The sequence below is a fragment of the Schistocerca piceifrons genome, chromosome 1 (assembly GCF_021461385.2).
Source record: "Schistocerca piceifrons isolate TAMUIC-IGC-003096 chromosome 1, iqSchPice1.1, whole genome shotgun sequence".
In the NCBI taxonomy this organism is placed as follows: domain Eukaryota; kingdom Metazoa; phylum Arthropoda; class Insecta; order Orthoptera; family Acrididae; genus Schistocerca; species Schistocerca piceifrons.
Window position 1 is genome coordinate 741,998,296 of NC_060138.1, and position 6,922 is coordinate 742,005,217.

Consider the following 6,922-nt stretch of genomic DNA (forward strand, 5'->3'; position numbering starts at 1 on the left):
AGAGGGGTGTTCTTAGAGGCACTCTGTAGCAATACTGGACATGTGGGGTGTCGCATTGTCCTGAATGAATTGTCCAAGTCCGTTGGAATGAACAATGGATATGAATGGATGTAGGTGATCAGACAGGATGCTTAGATACGTCTCACCCGTCAGAGTGTCCGCCCCCGGTAGCTGAGTGGCCAGCGTGACAGAATGTCAATCCTAATGGCCCGGGTCCGATTCCCGGCTGGGTCGGAGGTTTCCCCTGCTCAGGGACGGGGTGTTTTGTTGCCCTAATCATCATCATTTCATCCCCATCGACGTGCAAGTCACCGAAGTGGCGTCAAATCGAAAGACTTGCACCAGGCGAGCCGTCTCCCCGACGGGAGGCCCTAGTCACACGACATCTATTTTTACCTATCAGGGTCGTATCTACACATATCAGGGGTTCCATATCAGTCCAACTACACACGTCTCACGCCATTACAGAGCCTCCATCAGCTTGAACAGCCCCTGCAGTCATCAAGGGTACACGAGTGGGCCTTGGGCTTCGAAAGCCCGTACTGATGATGTTTCGTTCAATGATGCGCACGCTGACACTTGTTGATCGCCCAGCACTGAAATCTGCAGCAGTTTGCGGAAGGGTTGCACTTCTGTCACGTTGAACGATTCTCTTGAGTCGTGGTTGGTCCCGTTGTTGTATGATCTTTTTTCCGCCGCAGTAATGTCGGAGATTTGATGTTTTGTCGGATTCCTGATATTCACGGTACAAAAAATGCCCACTTCATCGCTGTCTCGGAGATGCTGTGTCCCATCGCTCTTGCGCCGACTATAACACCACGTTCAAACACACATCTTGATAACCTGCCATTGTAGCAGCAGTAACGGATCTGACAGCTCCGCCAGGCACTTGTTGTCTTATACAGATTTTGCCGACCGCAGCGCCATATTCTCCCTGTTTACATATCTCTGTATTATAATACTCATGCCTATATCAGTTTCTTTGGCGTTTCAGTGTATGAAGATAAAAAGTGTGCATAAGTAGGATTCATCCATCGACGGTTCTGTACAAAGTTAATTATGTGGGCCTAACCATCCATCCTGCGAATCAAGAATCTCGACGATTTTCTTTTGTTATCAATATTGATACTGCCTAGATATCAGTCGCAGGAATTGCAAAATTTTCGAGAATGACAATATAAAATAATTTTTTCATCATTATGGGATTTTTCCTTAACTTGTGTTATAGAACATTGGTTCGTGGCAAGAGTAATGACTGTAAGTCAGTGAGAACTACCCTGTCGGTTTTGATGAGTGAGATTGATAGTATCAAAATATGTGAAATAAATGGCCGTATCTTTTGATACCTTTGACTTAGAGCTTAAACTTTAAACACTTTCAGCAGAATATAGTTCTTGGCATGTGACACAAATTTTAATTTGATACGTCAACTTGTTCCTGAGGAAAGGGATCTAAACAGACGGACAGACAGACTGTCGGATAAAAAATGATGAAATTTTTTCGTGTGATATAATTACAAATTAAGAATTTTCTGATTTTTCCCTTTACTTGCACTGTGAAGCCTCGCATCCGGCCAAATTTCATGAATCTATCTCAACGGGAAGTATCCCACAGGTTTTGAAGAATGAGTTTCCGACTATCAAAATACGTGACATAAATTGTTCTACATCTACATCTACATTTATACTCGGCAAGCCACCCAACGGTGTGTGGCGGAGGGCACTTTACGTGCGACTGTCATTACCTCCCTTTCCTGTTCCACTCGCGTATGGTTCGCGGGAAGAACGACCGCAGGAAAGCGTCCGTGCGCGCTCGAGTCTGTCTAATTTTACATTCGTGATCTCATCGGGAGGTATAAGTAGGGGGAAGCAATATATTCGATACCTCATCCAGAAACGCATCCTCTCGAAACCTGGACAGCAAGCTACACCGCGATGCAAAGCGCCTCTCTTGCAGAGTCTGCCACTTGAGTTTGTTAAACATCTCCGTAAAGCTATCACGCTTACCAAACAACCCTGTGATGAAACGCGCCGCTCTTCTTTGGATCTTCTCTATCTCCTCTGTCAACCCGACCTGGTACGGATTCCACACTGATGAGCAATACTCAAGTGTACCCGAACGAGTGTTTTGTAGGTCACCTCCTTTGTTGATGGACTACATTTTCTAAGGACTCTCCCAATGAATCTCAAGCTGGCACCCGCCGTACCAACAATTAATTTTATAAGATTATTGCACTTCAAATCGATCCGTACGCATACTCCCAGATATTTTACAGAAGTAACTGGTACCAGTGTTTGTTCCGCTATCATATAATCATACAATAAATGATCCTTCTTTCTACGTATTCGCAATACATTACATTTGTCTATGTTAAGGGTCAGTTACCACTCCCTGCAGCAAGTGTGTATGCGCTGCAGATCTTCCTGCATTTCCCTGCAATTTTCTAATGCTGCAACTTCTCTGTATACTACAGCATCATCCGCGAAAAGCGGATTTGTAGTAGCATTGATTTAGAAGCTTCCATTTTTTACACCGTCGAAAGATCGAAGACCTTAATTTGACATAAATTACAACTTTATACGTTTACCCGTCCCTGAGAAAAAAGTATTCAGTGCTCGATCAGACAGGCAGATAGATAGATAACTAGATGATCCTGCAAATGCGAGGATTCTTTTTCTTACCGACTGAGGTACGGAATCTTAAAAGGAATGGGGATGGCATAAAATTGGAGAAAAGAATGCGAAGAGATGTTTGACGTAAGTAATATCAGAAACCAGATATTACTTTTTGTCAGTAATGAGTCAGAGTCCCTCACAAAATAGCGTTTGATAGTTCACAGATTTACCTATTAAAAACAAGATGTAAAATCGACGAAGGCTGGTAGCGAACCTTTAGGAATCACCGCCTCTGACAGTGCAAACGGTGACGAGTACGAAGAGAATAAGATCACTGCTGGTGGGCCTTAGGAGGTAAGAGGCGTTCCTCGGTTCCTCGTCCTGGCCACAGTCGTAAGACAAACGCAGTCACCGCGGGGCGTAAGCGCCAGCGGCGCCGCCGTGTACCGGAAGGCAGGTCGGCTCTAATATTAGAAGCCATCAGCGGCGACCGGTCGTGTCTGCAGAGCGGAGACACCGGCTCGCGCCTCGGCGGCGCCCGTTAACGCGCGCGGCTCCCGGAATAGCGCTTTACGAGCGCAGAGCGCAGAGCGCCGGTGCCGCCGCAGGTCCCCCGGGGCGGCAGCCGCCCGGCCGGCACTGCGCTATGAAACCGCTTCCCAGAAGGCTTAGACTCAGTGTTCGTCCACTTGTCACCGCGCGGCGCTCTTGCGAGGGGAAGCAGAAAAGACCTCCGCCTGGCAGGAAAGGGTATGAGCGCACGTATTTTTGCGACGCAGCCAACTCTCGGGTCAACACGCTTCGTCCAGCGCTAACCCATTGGGTAGTTACATTTACCGAAGTTTGACTGTGGGAGGTCTGTAAAAGAGGGCGTAGATATTTTTTTATTCTGGGAGAGGTTCAGTTCTGTTCAAGTACTAGATGTTCATTCAGGTCAATATCCCAAAATACACTACTGGCCATTAAAATTGCTACACCACGAAGATGACGTGCTACAGACACGAAATTTAAGCGCCAGGAAGAAGATGCCGTGATACGCAAATGATTAGCTTTTCAGAGCATTCAGACAAGGTTGGCGCCGGTGGCGACACCTACAACGTGCTGACATGAGGAAAGTTTCCAACCGATTTCTCATACATAAACAGCAGTTGACCGGCGTTGCCTGGTGAAACTTTGTTGTGATGCCTCGTGTAAGGAGGAGAAATGGGTACCATCACGTTTCCGACTTTGGTAAAGTTCGGATTGTAGCCTGTCGCGATCGCGGTATCGCGACATTGTTGCCAGCGTTGATCGAGATCCAATGACTGTTTGCAGAATATGGAATCGGTGGGTTCAGGAGGGTAATACGGAACGCCGTGCTGGATCCCAACGGCCTCGTATCACTAGCAGTCGAGATGACAGGCATCTTATCCGCATGGCTGTAACGGATCGTGCAGCAACGTCTCGATCCCTGAGTCAACAGATGGGGACGTTTGCAAGACAACAACCGGCTGCACGAACAGTTCGACGACCTTGGAAGCAGCATGGACTGTCAGCTCGGAGACCACGGCTGCGGTTACCCTTGACGCTGCATTACAGACAGGAGCGCTTGCGATGGTGTACTCAACGGCGATCCTGGGTGCAGTAATGGCAAAACGTCATTTTTTCGGATGAATCCAGGTTCTGTTTAGAGCGTCATGATGGTCGCATCCGTGTCTGGCGACATCGCGTTGAACGCACATTGGAAGCATGTATTCGTCATCGCCATACTGGCGTATCACCCGGCGTGATGGTATCGGGTGCCATTGCTTACACGTCTCAGTCACCTCTTGTTCGCATTGACGGCACTTTGAACAGTGGACGTTACATTTCAGATATGTTACGACCCGTGGCTCTACGCTCCATTCGATCCCTGTGAAACACTACATTTCAGCAGGATAATGCACGACCGTGTATTGCAGGTCCTGTACGGGCCTTTCTGGATACAGAAAATGTTCGACTGTTGCCCTGGCCAGCACATTCTCCACATCTCTCACCAATTGAAAACGTCTGGTCAATGGTGGCCGACCAACTGGCTCGTCACAATACCCCAGTCACTACTCTTGATTAACTGTGGTATCGTGTTGAAGCTGCATGGGCAGCTGTACCGTACACGTCATCCAAGCTCTGTTTGACTCAATGCCCAGGCGTATCAAGGCCGTTATTACGGGCAGAGGTGGTTGTTCTGGGTACTGATTTTTCAGGATCTATGCACCAAAATTGCGTGAAAATGTAATCACATGTCAGCTCTAGTATAATATATTTGTCCAATGAATACCCGTTTACCATCTGCATTTTTTCTTGGTGTGGCAATTTTAATGGCCAGTAGTGTATTAGCAGCTGCGGTGTCATAAAGCGTTTCAAAGTTTATAATTGGGGCCCAACTTGTATCTACTGATAATTCTTGTAAAAATGAATAGAAATGAAGGCAACAGATAAATTTCGATGCTTATTGATGACGTAAATCACTCCGTAAATCGGTAGTGCTCATACACAAATCTCCATACGTCAGACACTCAGATCAGCACCAAATGTCGATAGAGTATCAACCAAGAAACCGATTTAGTTCACACTGTATGCTGTAGTAGTAAAACATGCATAGACGGTAATTAAAAGTAACACAAGAACTACAGGCCGCAAGTGGCCCATCGGTACCATCCGACCGCCGTGTCATCCTCAGCTGAGGATGCGGGCCGGCCGAAGTGACCGTGCGGTTCTAGGCGCTACAGTCTGGAGCCGAGCGGCCGCTACGGTCGCAGGTTTGAATCCTGCCTCGGGCATGGATGTGTGTGGTGTCCTTGGGTTAGTTAGGTTTAATTAGTTCTAAGTTCTAGGTGACTGATGACCTCAGAAGTTAAGTCGCATAGTGCTCAGAGCCATTTGAACCATTTTTTGAGGATGCGGATAGGAGGGGCATGTGGTCAACACACCGCTCTCCCGGTCGTTATGATGGTTGTCTTAGACCGGAGCCGCTACTATTCAGTCGAGTGGCTCCTCAGTTAACATCACGAGGCTGAGTGCACCACGAAAAATGGCAACAGCGCATGGCGTCCCAGACGGTCACCCATCCAAGTGCCGGCCATAACCGACAGCGCTTAACTTCAGCGATCTGGTGGAAACTGGTGTATCTACTGTGGCAAGGCCGTTGCCTACCAGAACTGCGGAGTATACGAAAAGCCTGTCTGCGAGCAACTGATTCAAAGATCAGGTCCCGTGTTGAAACTCCACTGTTTACAATTTTTTTAACTGCTTACGCGTTAAACTGTTATATGGGAGAAAGTTTTCCTGAAATGTAAAAGTACTTTTCTCAGTTCGCAGCAATGTTCTTTTGGTAGTCTGCTTTCACTTCGTTTGTTGAAAGTAGCAAACCTATAGAGTACACTTGCTTAGAAAAGTGTGATGTTCTGTCGAACATGACTATACAAATGTACTCCACAGGTTTGCTACTTTCAACTAACGAAGTGAAACCAGAGTACCAAAAGAACATTGCCACAAACTCCTAAATGTCCTTTTATATGTGAGGAATATGTTCTCACATATGACAGTTACACGTGTAAACAATTAATAAAGTTTGTAACCAGTGGGCTTTCAACATTGTACCTCTGATACGAGAATCTAATGCTCTACCATTCCACCTACACGGGATCTTTAATTGATTGGCTCATAGACATGCTTTTAGTATACACTTTGTGTATTGTACATTTAAACCCTGGATCTAGAAACGACGGACAGGCTTCGTCCCGCCATAGCCCTCAGTGGTTCACAACCCCACAACAGGCCACCGTATTCCACCCACCCCACCGCCGCCCCACACCGAATCCAGTGTTATTGTGCGGTTCGGCCCTCAGTGGATCCCGCCTGGGAACGTCTCATACCAGACGAGTGTAACCCCAAATATTTCGTGTTAGAGTAATTATCGTGTACACGTATGTGGAAACAGTGTTTACGCAGCAATCACTGACATAGTGTAACTGAGGGGGAATAAGAGGAACCAGCCCACATCCGCCGAGGCAGATGGAAAACCGCCTTAAAAACCGTCCACATGCTGCCCGGCGCATCGGACCTCGACACTAATCCGCAGGGCAGATTCGTGCCGGGGACGTTTGCTACCGATCTGAGTGTCTGACATCTGGAAAGTTGGGTGTTAGTGCTTGCAGACTGCATTTTATGCGACAGCATATTTCAAACCCTTTCTTTCTAAGCTTAGTTGCCTATTTATTGGTTAATATCTCAAACTGGCCAGAATCGCTTAGTTACTCCTGTCAACAAAGGAAGAAATGTTACTTTTC

The 6,922-nt window shown here is 47.0% G+C and overlaps 1 pseudogene; it reads right to left on the reverse strand.

Moving 5' to 3' along the window:
- Positions 1-5,665: 5,665 nt before the first annotated feature.
- LOC124724005 lies at positions 5,666-5,783 on the reverse strand (annotated as a pseudogene).
- Between the last annotated feature and the right edge of the window lie 1,139 nt (positions 5,784-6,922).